This window comes from Arvicanthis niloticus, chromosome 3 (assembly GCF_011762505.2).
Source record: "Arvicanthis niloticus isolate mArvNil1 chromosome 3, mArvNil1.pat.X, whole genome shotgun sequence".
Lineage (NCBI taxonomy): Eukaryota > Metazoa > Chordata > Mammalia > Rodentia > Muridae > Arvicanthis > Arvicanthis niloticus.
In genome coordinates, this window is record NC_047660.1 from 120,411,311 (window position 1) to 120,427,563 (window position 16,253).

General features: G+C 40.1%; 1 protein-coding gene across 2 annotated transcripts in view; it reads right to left on the reverse strand.

The window, feature by feature from the left end:
- The window catches only part of Pard3b (par-3 family cell polarity regulator beta), a 960,833-nt gene that overhangs the window by 191,062 nt on the left and 753,518 nt on the right, over window positions 1–16,253 (reverse strand). The gene's annotated exons all lie outside the window — the stretch shown is intronic.

Here is a 16,253-nt window from a genome sequence, read left to right on the forward strand (position 1 = left end):
GTGGGGTGCATTGACATACAATACCCACTGGTTCTGTCCAGGCCTGGGACTAGAACTTGTCAACACGGTGTGCTATTCTCATTCTTCCAGGTCACATTTATCCTACAATACAGCCTCCAATTCCCTACTTGCTCTAAGTTAGTGTGTTTAGCACATCTGTTCCATCTGTAGCTAAATGTACATAGCAGCAACCATGGTATATTACAAGAGCATCACATTTCCTCAGCATATGTAGAAAAATGAAACCAGCACATTTGAAATGAAATCAGGCTGTGGCTGTGGCTGAACTATTACTGGACCTCTCCTGTCCTTAATGTCAGGTGACATGAATGAAGTGATCAAGAGGAAAGTCTCTCCACAATGCACATGGGTTCTTCTAAACCTTTAAGTATTTATTCCCCCTTTTATTAAATACTAGCAAATTTTAACCATATATTTTAGCTCCCATATAGTATGTGTCTGTCTGGTTGTCCATCTGTCTATCTACCTGGTATGTCTATATACCATATAGTATGTGTCTGTCTATCTATCTATCCATCCATCCAACCATTCATCTATCCATCCATCTATCTACCTATTTACAACTTGGGGATTTTTACAACTAAGTTGTACTTGGGTTAGCTTTCTTCCCCTTCCCTCCTGATATACACACAAAGAGATCCTGACAGAATCTCTTTATGTGAAGATGTGACAAAATTTGAAGGTGGACTTATATTCTCTCCAACTAGAATATTAATTTTTTAAAAACTCACAAAATGAGCTCTTTTTTATGTTTTCTTTGGAATTCCTCTTAGACTGTGTCTCGGTCATGGAAGATGTTGTTAACAAAGAGTAATGGAACATAACAGTTGGGAGGCTCATGGCTCAGGTTAAGCCTGCTGCCAGCATGGGATAGTCTGCAGAAACAGTCTTGGTTCTTCTCCCTACTTTTCAACTTACAAGTTTAGTTAACCAGTCTTTTCTCACAAACTCCCCTTAGCCACACTCATCTACTATTATAATTTTCTTGCCATGTCAGTTCTTCCTGAGACTTTGGTCATTTGTCAGCCTTAGTTTAATTAGTTAGCTCTAAGCGCTCTCTCTCTCTCTCTCTCTCTCTCTCTCTCTCTCTCTCTCTCTCTCACACACACACACACACACACACACACACACTTTTGTACTTTATACAATGAATTTGATCATATTTACTCCCAACTGCCTCTTCTAACTTTTTCCAGATCCCCTACATCCCCACCATTGAGCTTCATTCTCTCTCTCTCTCTCTCTCTCTCTCTCTCTCTCTCTCTCTCTCTCTCTCTCTCTGGTGTGTCTCAGCCCTTAGCAGATACCTTTAATAACAAACAGTGAAGACAAAGTTAGTTTGTAGAAGGAAGCATGCATGTTTGAAAGTGATGTCTAGTTGAGTGTCAGACAAAGTGACAACTCAGAGAAAGAGTTGACAAAATAGGGTCTGTATAACTCTCAAGAGAGAGGAAAAAGAAGCTACATAAGGGCAGTACAGAGAAGAAGGAGGCAGGTTTACTGGGACAGTTTTACAGAGTCTTGTCTCAGAGAAAACAAGCTAGACACAGGTGAAGATGGAACAGACCAGAGAATGAGAAGGAGTCAGAAGATTAGAACTATTGCCAAAGTCCATATGAGGCCAAGCAGAGCCATTCAGTAAGAAACTCAGAGAAGCTAGATTGAATCAGTCAGCCAGAGATCAGAAAGAACTAGAAGGAGTGAACTTATTCAGCAGTTAAGTCTTAGAGGCTGAAAACATTCTAGGCCTAGATATGATTGTACAGAGGCTAAAAGCTTCTAGGGCTAGGGCCAGGTTAGCAGAGTGGGGCAGTAAGCCCCAGAGACAACAATCACTCAGGAAAATAAAAATTACTCTTACACACTTACTTTCTTATAAGTCACTGAAACTAATTTGTGCTGTTCATATACTCAGAGGTGGCAATCCATTGGAGGGTGGCCAACCAACCAGGAGCCACACTTACAGAAAACTGTTTCTCCCCTAGAAGCCATCAACTGTCCATAGATTCAAGTCCTCAGGAAGGAGTTCAGGCTTACAGAGCCCTGCCCCTTCACACTAGAACACTGACTGTCTTGATTTTGTTCAGGTCTTATGTAGGCAGCCATAACTGCTGTCAGTGCATGAGCTCAGTGGTCCAGTTTTTCTCAGAAGATGCTGTCTCACTCTATCCTGCTCAGCTGTGGCTTTTACAATGGTTCTGCCTCTTCTTCCATGATATTCCCTGACCTTATGGAGGTAGTGTGAGATAGATGTCCCATTTGTGGCTCAGCGCTCCACTGACTAATTCTCTATATTTTCATTCCCTCTCTTTCTTCCTATTCTGTTCCATTTCTCAATTAATTCATGTTCTTCACTGAAGGGATGACCTGGTATCATTTATAGAAGTAGCTAGGAAACTAAGCAAAAAAATGCAGACAAAAACATAAGAACGTCAACTTTTATATGTAATTCAGATTTGCTGATATATTCAAGACCTCACTGTAACCTACAGAGCAGGAGACATCTAAATAAGATTTCCATGAATAGATTCTGTAGCTTTCTAGACAGTACTCAGAAGAGGCTAAGGGATCATTCTTACTCTAAATGAATTCACAGGAGAACTTAGTATCTTCGTACATCACGTAGATAAAGAATTCTTCTGTCGAGATGCTATTGAATATAATAACATTTGGACAGAAAAATTCAAAACTTTGGGGAGCTAGGGTAGAAAAGATGCCTTGGCAAGTCAATGAGAGCAGAATGTTGCCAAAACTATAAGCTTGCTCCCCTCCACCCACATCCTGTATTTTATTAAAAATTTGGAGCTTTCACATTTTCTGAGATAAAAGCAGCCTTGTGTTTGAAGGGTAAAAGTAACCTGGTCCCTGTTTACCTTCCTGGTTCTCACCACACCCCAGGCACGGTTTTTCTTTGGTATCTAAACTATTTCACTCAATTGGCAGTTCATAATAGCCTGCTTGGTTCCCACCACAACCAAGTATGTTTTACTGTTAGTTTTAACTTCTGCAAAGTATTTTCTTTCCTTTTCTTTTTTTTTCTTATCAAGAACTGCCCATTAAATGAGCCAGTTCCACAATTATACATATTTCATTTAAAGTCCATTCTCTTTAAGTTTTCTACTCAAGACGAAAGGCAGACATAGCTGCAACAATCCTTCACGAGAGTGAAGGTTTATAGATCACCCTGGTTCCCAGTGGATGGGGTGGGTGGGCCTGATAAGGTCCCTACCTTGTCTAAGTGAAGAAACCAAAACCCACAAGGTGAGCTGCATTTTACCTATGCTGATTTCTCTTTCCAGCTCTGCAGTCACATGATTCTGTCTTCAGTGACAGAGGGAACAGCAGGCCTTGAGCCAGTGAGGAGGAAAGCATCAATTTGCTATTTCCTTTCCACAGCATCCCTGTGGGAGGCCATTTCACAGCATCTTATCCGGGACACAGAAAGAAGAGTTTGTGATGTTCATCTGTCCTTTAGCTACTTTGTGAGAAGAGTCATGAGGTGCTGGACTGGCTGGGATCGCTGCTTTGCATGCTGGAGGTTTGGAACAGCCCTTGCATTCCCAGCTTCTATATATGTTGCCTTAGAAATCTGAGAGTTGGCCATTGTGGGCCAGGTGCGTCAAGAAAACTGCTTATAGGTTAGCCTGGCTTTGTATAAAAGACTCTTAGCTGAAAAATTCTGAGCACATATGGTTTCGATCAATAAAATTTTATTTTATGTGTACCCAGGTAGTCTGTTTAAAGAATCCCATGATGGATCATTTTGTAAAGTGGAAAAATCACCTTTCAACATATTCTTTGTTCAAATTTACATTTTCATGAATAAGTTTGCTTCAAACAACTGACCCTGCTCATTTCTTTAGAGGTTACATGGAACAGCTTTGTGAGAGACTTCAGTCTCTCCCTCCCTTACTTTCTTTCCTTTTCTTTTTTTCTTTCCTTTTCTGTTATTTCTTCCTTTTTCTCCCCTTTCCTGTTTCTACATTCCTTCCTTTCATTTATTCCTGTAAAATATTTATTATGCACCTACTATGTGTGAGATACTATTATAAACATTTACTATAGGTTCATATCAGTCTGTGATACAAAACACTCACTAACCACAGGGAGATGGCATCCTAAGAGAGGGGGCTTTCATAGAGCAAGTTCAAGTGGACAATCCAAAGCTATGAAGCGTGTTAGAGGGGTGGTAGGGGAGATGCCGATAGGGACTTGCTCAGCTAGAACATGCCCAAGTGCAGAAATTCTATTTATCTGAGAATATACATTTAAGATGCTTAGTAAGCAGAACAGAAGGAAAGTCCTGGATGTGGTAGAAGTAGCATACACAGAGACTGTGAGGCAGGGAGGCATGGTCCTTTCCGGTCAGTACAAAGGGTGGCTGGAGCTGAGACTCACTCTCAAGAGATGTGGGTAGAATGGTGAGGGCAGAAGGAGTGAGAGGAGCCTGGAGTGGAGTACTAGAGCCAGGGGAGGGCATTCTTTAGTAACAAGAGGCACAGACACTGGTGAGAAAAACAGTGGACTGAAAGAGGTAGTGGAGGGGATACAGAGGAGCTGCCACATCCTTTTGAACAGAAGTGGCAATCTGTGAGGGGTATCTTCAAAAGACCACCCTGGTTGATGAAGTAAAAAGTGACAGGACAACAGCCAAGCAAGCAAATGAGTTAGTGTGTGGCTTGGCTAGAGAAGTGGGCACTGAGAGAAGACAGTGACTTGGAACTGGCAAGGCAATGGAGAGGGAGTGAAAGTCCAAGTTCAAATTGGGTTTGTTTCCTCTATATTTATTTTTAAAATCTAGTGTATGCCTATACATATTGATGTGTAGGGTGTAAGTGCATAATATGCATGCAGAGAGGTCAGAGGACAGTGTGTGGGAGCTGGGTTTCCCTTTTGACCCTATAGGGTCTGGGGGTTAAACTCAAGTCCTCAGGCTCGGTGGCAAGCACTTTACATACTGAGTCACATTGCTAGTCCTAAACATGTTCTTGGTACACTGTCAAGAAGCCTCAACCAACAGCCCCAGTCACAGTCCCAGTACCAAGTCTGAGGACTTGTAGCATCTAAAGATTTTATAGAGGATAGAGACAGATGAATGGATTTTTAATAAACAGACAAAGGAAGACTATCTTGAAAGTGTGTCTGTAAAAGTATATGCACCAACTGCAGGGGAGAACACAGTCAACAGTTGGGGATGCTATTTAGCAGTCCAATGAGGTGTCAACTGACGGGTGATCCCAGCCTGGGAAAGGGACAGTGGAAAACTGTGAGCACGAGTGAGGTGGACAAGATCTCCAGAGTAGGTTATAGCATTGAGAGCCTGAACAGAAATCTCAGGAAGCTGAGGTGTCAGGGCGGGAGCTCACGTGGAGGAGGAGGAGGATGTGGGAGGAATTTTCAATTGGATTCATAGTGGGGAAATTTGGCTTGCTTGTAGGAAACAAAAGAGAAAGGAAGAAACAGAGGAAGGGCAAGTTGGAGATGGAGAAGAGACGAGAATAGCTTTTCCTTTATTGCTTTTCCTCTCGCTTTACAGTAGGCACTTCACCTCCACTGTTTCTGAGTACACACTAAGTACAAGTGTTTTGTTGGGCTACTGTTCCCACCTCCCTCCCTCCAATTTTCTACTATTCAAAGTGAAACTCTCCATTCAGGAGTGACAATGCTCCATTTTCTCTTCCAGTTTGTGGTGACTACCTTATATTCTGTGTCTATGAACATGACTCATGATGATTTTAGGTACTACATAGAAGCAAGGTCATATTATAATTGTCCTTTTGTGTGTGTCTTACTTCAGTGTGCATAAGTTCCTTAAGGCTCATCTGTATTGTAGAATGCAAGAGAATCTCACTCCCTTTAAATGCCAAATAGGGCTAGTGAGATTGCTCAGCTGGTGAAGGTTCTTGCCACAAAGCTTGACGACCTGAGTTCAAGCCCTGGGACTCACATGACAGAATAAGAGTTTTCACTTCTATAATTTGTCCTCTGACTTACACATATGTGGGCGTCACATAATTACACACATATACAAACATACACCCATGTACACACAAATGGATAAATGTAATAGAACTTCTTAAAATAAATAAACAAAGGTAAAATAATATTCACAGACCATATTTGATTCGGCCGTTCAACCATCCATGAATGTCACATGGGCTCGACTCCATTTTGTCTGTTGTGCCCAGTGTTGTTGCTCGCATTGGTGGGTGAGAATTAGCATTCTTGGTAGGCGGAGACAGCAGAAATATAAAGGTGCCCCGGAAAGATGAGGCCTAGGATGAGGGAGGAGCCTCAAAAAGCAACAGTTGGAGAAGTGGATCTGATTACAGAATTAAGAATGAATAGGCAGAGGTGTTCAGAGGTAATTTATCATTTAGGACATAATGGGTATGAGAGAAATGGGGTTTTAATCCATAAAATATAAATCCTTGATGAAATTTAAATAAATTATACAGTAGAGAGGAAAAACATCAGAAAGAATCATGGGAAAACAATGTGGCGAGACCTATTGAATGCTGCTATTTTGCCTGGATAGGGAACTTCCAAAAATCCATGTGGCAAAGTAGAACGTGGTAATGTTAGAAGCACATATCCACACATCTGTTCGTGGATGAGCACCCACTATACATCACACCCAGGAGAGTCCTAACTCTGACATGGTGACATAAATGCTGTCAGTGGGTTGGTCCTCATTCCTAGCTATCCTGGTCTGATGTGGTCCATGGATCACAGCCTGGACATGCCTTCTACTTTGCAAAGGGAGTGACCAACCAATATCACCTGTCAGGAAAATAGCTACCCTTTCTCAACACAGCTCACTGAATAACAGTTAGTACCTTGTTTCCTGTAGAGTGACAATTATAATATGGGTTTTGGTAGTTATCTCTGTCGCTAGTTCTTTCCTCATGGCTTCTAGATAATGGAAACTTTCAAATTCTTCCCAGACTCTGCACACCTGAACAATGGATTATGTTCACAGTGGGTATGGCTCTCACCCTGGTATTCTCCATGTCTCCTCTCTCATTTAATTCATGTATAAACACTGCCAAGTTCTGTCCATAATTTTTCTCCTAGAACTTATTGAGTAGTTTATATAGTTACTGTCTTGTGCTTCTACTGACCACATAAACCATGGTGGTACTCCCAAACGAAGACTAAAAGTTACCCAAGAACAATATTCAGACACTCTTGTCTTCAGCTAGATACAATTATGAACCGAAAAGGAGCCAAAAATATATGGCTTTTTCCTGCTGCAATAAGGAGATATTTGTGGGCACCAATGGTGTTTAAGAAAAGGTTACAGAAGCTGGTCATCCATATTACAAATAGAAACTCATGGATCAATGTCAGATGTTTAAAACACAAACTTCACAATCATTATGTTTTCTGAATTTGTATAACAGTCTCTCTACCACATAACTAGCTGTTTTCAAACTATGCATGACATTTTCACTTCATTTTATAAATTATACAGTTTGAAAAAGCTCAAGCTAAGAATGGGGGCAAAGAAGTTCATGGGCCTTTGACTACTATCTCCATAGTCTACTCTGAAATCCACCACCCATAAAAGGTTTCTGTTGTCTGATGTAGTCCAAAACGTGCTCTAAATTAGCATATGTATATGCTGATGAAAACTCCAATGTATTATAATCGCACATGGTTTTGTGCACTTCAGCTATTGCTTCCCTCTAAAATTTATGTCACAAAGGTCTTAGCTCATTTAGCTCACATCATTTCCATTGTTCTGGAGAGTTAATGAATCTGATAAAAATTCAGTGAAAATTGACCAATTAGTCCCCACCCCTATTGTTTTGACCACCTAGGAGTCATTACCTACTTTTATGTTAATATTATGAAAAGAACAGTGAATGGCTTCATTCTTTTATTTGTTACAAGGCAATCTCGATTAAAAAGAAAATATTGGAATTTGATTTGGGCTTCCCATGGATAGACACCGCTGTGATGGGGTTGTTGATGGGACATGGTTTGTCCCACAAAGATTCAGATGCTCGGACATACTTCCCACTGTGTTAGTGTTTAGAGTTGGTGGGATCCTTTGGAAGTGGTGTAGCTAGTGCAAGGAGGTAATTAGGTCACTGAGGTACCATTTCATGAACAGACTACAGACCTTTTTAAGAGTGGTTATGTCTCTTGTGGAAAGGATGGGCCTCAAGGGATTGAACAAATTGCCATGATAATAGACTGTTACAGAGGATGGTCTGTATCTGCTCTTTCTTTCTCCCCACATTCACACCACTTCCCATTTCTCTTTCTATGATATGACACAGTACAAGACCAACTGCATGCCATTGGCATGCTTTTGGTTCCCCCAAACTGTAATCTAAAGAAATCTCATTCTTTAGAAATTATCTAGCCTTGAGTATTTTTTGTTACAGCAATGAAAAGCAGACTAAGATATGTTACTAATTCCTCTGACTCTGACGAGGAAGGTGAAATACTATTAATCCCAGAATGCTTTTCAGAACATAAAGACTGTATTTAAAGTCTATTAGTCTAGTTGATGCCATGCAAAAATAGGTAGGGATTAGTTTTCTAAGATGTCAACACAAGTAAAAGCTGACTGAGTTGATATTTTAATAGCTAAAGAAAAACAATCTTAAAATCTTTCTTGAGTTGGGAAGATGGCTCAGTTGTTAAAGTGCCTGCCATTCAAGCATAGGAACCTGAATATAAATCTCTAGCACCTACATACACACCAGGTAGGTGTGGTGGAGCATGCTCACAATCTCAGCATTGGGGAAGGAGAGACAATAGGATGGCATCCATAGAGATCCTACAGGCACGGACACAAGCACATCTCCTTTATTAATCTTAAGATAGCAGGGCAATAGAAATCTTGAAATTAAGATTTGAAATCAAAATGTTAACTCTAGAGATGTTTAGACATTCCTCTCAGGTAAGCTTAGGTTTCTAAGAGGTTGACAAGTTGTGTTAAAACAACAAACACTTTTAAGTCCATGAATACATTTACTTCTACCCTCAAGGCTAAGTCCCACCCCTAAGCTTAAGGGGCTACTTTTTCTCTGAGGTGTCACTCACTTCAGGGATGTGTCTGTTAAATGGGGCAGGAGGAAAGGAGAGCAGCACAGCAACCTTTCATTCCAGGGCAGGGAATCTTCGGATCCCAAATATGTTGTTGTTTATTTTTAGGCTTAAAAAACCAGGGAGGTCTTTCACCACTGTAAGATTGCTGTCTAAGTGGATCAGACAGCTGCTGGGCAGAGTCTCTCTCAGGGCTCAGGCTTCAGCTGCTGGGAACCCTTGAGCTAATTTGCTTTCCCCATTTTGAGGGGCTAGAAAAGGCAACGTGTTTGGAAACACTGAATACATTAAGAAAATCCTAAAGTCAGGGAGCAAAGCAAACACATATCACCAATACCCAACATTCCTGAACACAAACACAACCAGAGCCTGGGGAAGACTGATTACTAGGAACCAGTGAAGGGCCGTGTCAACCGCACGTTAGTACTGTTGCTGATCGGTTTTGTAACGAATGCAAGCTAGACTCCGAGGTTATTAACTCAGCACTTAAAGGTTAAATAAAAGGAGAAAAAGAGAGATTTATGAGAAGGAGGCCAGAAATTAAAATGAAATGAAAATGAACATGAATGAACGAGCAGGAAAGATAAAGATACTAATAAGGTCTGATCTTCAGATTCACCGAGGGACTCTACAAAGCTTATTAGCTGTCACTGCCACCCTGGGCTTTAGCTGCTCTCTTTCTCTGTGCTTTCCAGAAGCAAATGCTCTTTGGGAGCACGGTGAACTTTGATTAATTGCTTTTATACATTCTCACTGGTTTCAAGACATGGTAGGCAGGAGCCTCAGTGACTCAGACTAAACACTTATGATTTCTGGGAAATACATTTAACATTAAAGGAGTGCATTAAAGAAATAGATCTTTTTTGCATTTTAATGTTCTCTTAATAGTTAGAAAGGCTTTTCTGTTTATTAAATGTTTACTTATTTTAAAGTGGTGGAGTGTGCAGATGTATTCTTCCTTTTCCTAATTTTTAATTGAATCTCAGGGCTTCTCTGAAGATCACTTGAGTAAGTCCACTCCTCGGGTAGCCTGTTCCCCAAACCCTAACCCTAATTCAAGCATGCCATGTGGCAGGAAGTCAGATGTCTCTCAACAGTAGATAGTCTATTTTCACGTGTGTGATTATGCTCTTTCTTTTGCCTTCCTTCCACTTTCTCTACTTCCTTTGCCAAACCCAAAACTCAGGAAAGAACACCTGTTTTGAGAGCCAGTCCTACCTGATCTGTAACCTTTCTCTGTTAGCTGCCAGTGGTTTCTCACCCATGCTAGCCTTCCCAGGCCCAACCTGTTCAAGTGCAGTGCACTCTGACCACAGGTTCATCCTGCAGACGGAAAGGACTGTGAAGCTGCCAGGCACAGGCCTGTGGGGTCAGCTCAGCTCAGCCAACTGCCTGGGAAGAGAAAGGCTAACTCTTGTCAAAGAACCTACATTTTGGGAGGAATGCTTACAAAGGTTTACAAAAGCTAGGGGTTTGTCCGTAAGCCTTATATCAAATGTAAACACAACCAAGTGTCCAACAGCACAAATTAACATGGATATAATTTGCCTATGATTTCCTGTTAGAAAGAAAAGATGACAGTGCCTAACTTGGGAGTAAAGAACAAATGGACAATTTGAAAAAGGTAGCTTGGATGCCTGTGCTCCCTGACAATGACTTCATGAAAGACCATTTTAAAGAGCATCCTGAGAGTTGTCGCTCTGTCTTCAGATGCTAAGAGAAGAAGGGTAGCTTTTCTTCACATGAAAAAGAAATGGTGATGGGCTCCAGACCCAATGTAATGGGAGTAAAATTTGACTTTATAACTCTGATTAAACAAAAAGAAATTATCACTTTGATGCCCAAATTAGCATCTTTTCTCTAGCCTATGGAATTAATTGGTCGAGTGTAAAGAATTAGTGCATTAGGTGAAAACTGAAATCATATTTATCTGAAGTTTAAAATTAAGAACATACAATGTTAACTATTGCTCATCTAATATTCTTTTATGTTCTGTATCTTCTAAACCTTCTACATGGCACATATGAGAATTTTCATATCCCTCTTCCTTTTAATATATAAAACCTTCTTTGAAAAGACAATGAGAACATTTCAGATTTCCCTTCCCATCCTGGAGGAGGGAAACTTTTCCATTGTGCCATAAAAAAATCTAAGATTATGTAGATTTTTTTGTCTCACATTTATTATATAAATACAAAGGAAGCTAAGTAATTAATGCAGGATAGAGCTGGGGAGAGCCTCACACAATGGGAAGAGTGATTATGCTGCATCGTAATAGGTGATACTAAGTTTGAAACTTTTCTTAAAGGGTGAAAGCGCTCCTTAACTTTCCTTTAAAATGCTACTTTTATTCTGAGAAGAAAAGACAATTTTGAATATTGTAGAATTATTGTGGCCATTTTCTGAGAGATCACCATTCATTAGAACTCCTAGTTATCTCCTTGATGAGAGCAATAATGTTTTGCTGACCAAACAAGCTTATGTAGGTATATTTATCTTTAGTCAGGACTGGGTGGAGAATGGATTCAAGAAGGAAGAGTGGAGATGAGGAAGGCTCTTGCTGATATGAACCACCATGTACAAAATAGGGCACTATTTCGCCCACTCTTCTCACATGAGCTACTCAAGGAATGGGGCTGGTCTTTCACAAGAAAATCCTAAAGGGTTTGGGAAGTAAAGAAAACACAGTTCTGTTGTTTCATTCAACAAACACATGAGGAGTAAGTACCTCTTTTTTCCAGGTCTTCCACGAGGTGCAGGGAATGTAAGTGAATTGGTTAAACATGGTTCCTGCTGTCTTCCCAAGTAATGTGCACATAGTAGAAGGTGGGTCAGGCTATCAAGGAAGATCTTACTTATATCATTTTTTCCACATTCTCTATTTCAAAAGAAGGATCAAAGGGCTCACCCTAACTCAACCAACCAATCTTCAAGCTTTCAGTGTCAAAGACATCCCCAGAAACCACAATTCTCTACCTAAGTTACTTTAGATATAACAGCGAGCTGACTACAATTACCATGTCTTCAGCCTCAACAAGACAAGACGGGCCAAACATTTGCATATCTCCTAAAAGTAGTGACTACCTGGCTGTCTTTGTACCATGGGGGCACAAAGTCTCTGCAAGGTAGAGGTCATGAGGACCAGCACTTCCTTGTTCTCCAAATACTCCTATTTCAGAAATGGTAGGCCAAAGTGTAGCATGAATTTAAAACCAAAACCCTCATTAAAGATGATTAAAGTGAGAGATATCATCTATAGAAATAACTCACAACCAATCTCACACAAGTACCTTTGGTTTTTGATTTTGGCAATACTAGAGTCCCCTCAAACTTAGGTTTCAAATATGTATGTGTGGCATGAGGCTGATACTGTGCTGTCTAGCTTGTATTTATTTTTAGATTTCACACTTTGTCAGTAACCCAAAATCCTGCTCTCTGTACTCTTTTATAAGGAAGGGGCTTTTGGGAGAATGGGGTAAATGTTTTAAATGCCCTAACTTAGTTTATAAAGCAATAAATTATCATTTAAAAATTTTTAATGTTAGATTCCCCATTCATTTTGTAAAAAGTACACCAGAAGAGGGCATCAGATCCCATTACAGATGGTTGTGAGCCACCATGTGGTTGCTGGGAATTGAACTCAGAACCTCTGGAAGAGCAGCCAGTGCTTTTAACCACTGAGCCACCTCTCCAGCCCCCTGTTTTTAAAAAAGTTTAATTATATTTTATGTGTCTGAGTATTTCCATGCATGTATGTCTGTGTACCACAGGCAAACTATTCCATGGAGGCCAGAAAAGGATGTCAGATCCCTTGGAACTAGAGTTACTGATGGTTGCAAAACACCACGTGGTTGCTGGGAATTGAATCCCAATCCTCTGGATGAACAGCCAGTGCTCTTAACCACTGAGCCATTTCTCCAGCCTCTCTCAATCCATTTTTCAAAGTTTACAAAACACCCATCTCCATAATTGCCATAGTTTCACTGTGAGCTGAGAGATTTAGTATCTATGAGGGGATATAAAGAGTGAATATTCCAACCATTAAATAATTCACAAATTAATCGGTACAACAAGTATTGTGGGCCTTCTCCAGGTCCCATGATGAAGGAATGTGGTCCAGAATGGCAATGACTGAAGGCCCATCAAGAGATCGATAATATTTCTCTTTGTCCAGAGGGCCGCAGACAATAATTTTCCATAGGAATAGATTTTCTATGTGATTCTAATTTTATAACAATAGATATACTTCTGTTCCCCACCCATGAAACATCACTAAAGAATCTATACCAAGGACTAGGTAACAATGACAACTGCATTTCTGACAAAGTTTTGCAATCACCAGTACTTCACAAAGAATTGCAAATGATGCACAATCACAAAAGTGTGCTTTCGCCTGGAAATGCTTAGTGGCTTAGCACGGTGATGATTTACAATTTGGCCAGCAGAACCAGAGATTGATTTATAGTCTGTCCCAAGCATCAGGCTTCTATTTGCTTGTCCACTAGACTGTGAAACTACTATTCTGCTTTGTAAGTATGTTTTCTTGTCCCTCCCCTTCCTGCAGCAATGGCTAATTTTTCCTTTCTTCAATACCACAGATGAATAATTCCTGCAGATTCCTGATGTTGTTCTACAGTACAAAATGGCTGCCTGTGTGCTCAGAGAATGACAAAAGAAAGCTGTGGTAGAAATGGCATGGATTTGTGGTGACATGCCCAGTCTAATAAAGCATGTAATTAAGTAAACCAGAGGTCCGAGCCGAGAGTGAAACATCCCAAGGGGTTACAGCATATATATATATATATATATATATATGTATATGTATATGTATATGTATATGTATATGTATATGTATATATATATATATATATATATATATATATATATTTAAAACATGGGTTACTTTCTATCTCTTCAATCCTTTACTTCTGGGTCTATTTTTAAAACATCAGACCTATTTGTAACCTTATCACATAAAAGGATGGTAGTAAGAAACACACCTTTCGCCCACCTATGTGCTTATGCAGGTGGCAGAGGACTTTATACTCCATTTGCCTTAGTTTCTGAATGGCTCTTGATGGCCAGTGCAGGCCACACTGGCAAGGTCACTCAGATGATGGCTGGAAGAACAACTGTTAAGTGGAGCATCTACAACCTGTATTATTAGGTTTGGATTTAATGCTTCTGGTCTCCCATGTTTGTAGTTTTTCTAAACTTCCCCACCTAATATCAAATAGACTTCCAATAGGTAATCTTATTCACAAACATTAGTCATATTTGATTCTGTGGGAGCCCACGGTATTTGTGCTTCTCATTTTGGAAGGTTATTTGGAAAGCCAAGCCAATATATTTTTTTCAAGTGTGACTAAGCTGGCGTCATTCATTTTACACTGATCCTACCTCTGTCTAGGACCTGTCCTACTGAGCTCTGGATGCTCGCTAATCCAGTCAATTCAGTGATGGAAGAGTCAGTTTGGATAAAAGAACAATAAATCCACCATTATCTCAGTTCTGTAAAAGTAAGATTTGAGAGTATTAGTGAAAAAGGAACAGAGAAAGAACCAGCAAAATGTACAATCTGGTAGTGGAATTCTGAGCAGACTTGTTTCATAAATGTATCAGGTTAACAAGAGGAGAATGGTTCTAAAAGGCCTAGAGTCATGAAGCCCAAATCAGAACAGGAGGTACATGAGCCTTAACTCCAAACAGAAACACCAATCTCTCGAAAAACAATGACTATTTTATAAGATAAAAAGTTTAAGGTAATTTCATAAGCAACTCAAAATATAAAATGCCATTAAGAACCCAGCATACAACAAACAAAAGTATAGCTTATTTATTTATATATGTACATATGTATTGGATCTATATTGGGTTTCTTTGAGAAATCGACATATTATATTGATTTTATGCAGGTATCACTATATATAAAAAATAATTTTTAAAGATTCATTTGACTCTATGACCATATGCATGATTGGTGCCTCTCTAGGCCAGGAGAGGGTGTTAGATTCACTGGAAAGGAAGTTACAGACTGTTATGAGCCACTGTGTGTATTCTAAGAACCAAACTCAGGTCTTCTGCCAGAGCAGTCAGTGCTCCTAACTTCGGAGCCATTTTTCCAACCACCTCAAATAAAAAATTTTCAACAGATGCTTTTTAATATCATGTTTATTTAATTATATGCCTCAGTGAAAATATTCCACTTGAAATTTTAGGTGTCAGAGATTTGTGTGCAAAAATTTTTAGTGGTTCCAAATTTTGCGGAGTTATGTAAAACAAACAAACAAACAAACAAACTCCCAGACCTGCAAGGTTCCTTGACAGTATATCTAATCTCCCAAAAGCAGAGAGTCAAGTAACCCACCTAAGGACACACTGATATTTGGGACCAAACGAAGAACAAAGACTTGAATACTCTGATTCATTCCAAAGGCCTCTCTCTCAGCTTTGTTTCACAGTGGTTTGTACATATGCCACCAATTATTAAACTGGAATTCTGAAGCCTTGAAAAGGAACCCTTTCCATAAAGTCCTCCTCCTCCTCCTCCTCCTCCTCCTCCTCCTCCTCCTCCTCCTCCTCCTCCTCCTCCTCCTCCTCCTCCTCCTCCTCCTCCTCCTCCTCCTCCTCCTCCTCCTCTTCTTCTTCTTCTTCTTCTTCTTCTTCTTCTTCTTCTTCTTCTTCTTCTTCTTCTTCTTCTTCTTCTTCTTCTTCTTTAAAAAAAGCCCTAACTACCCAGAAATAGACTTAGTTATAATGACAAAGTCCAATTGAGTGCCTACTGGGCCAACTATAGCATGGAACCTAAAGGGAGTGCTTGATAACTTTCCCATTATCTTAAGGTCTCTTTTACTGACATCTCACCCTTGTCTGCAGGCAGGCCCTAATTATATGCCATCTGATCAGATCAGCCCACCAAGAAACAATTCCTTGATTATTTAGCTCAATTGGTTAGAACACTGTGGTAATGGGGTCAAGGTCATGGGTTGACTCCCTTGTGTGGACCAGTTAACTTGGACTGACTCCATAACCACAGCCTCTATTCCCAGTCCCAGACAGTTTTACAAATGCGTGCCAGTGGTCAAAAGGGCACTCACCAAGAATCTGTGGGCAGAGCAGCATAAATCCATCATTTGCCCCAGAAAAGCAACTCAATGCCAGCTTTG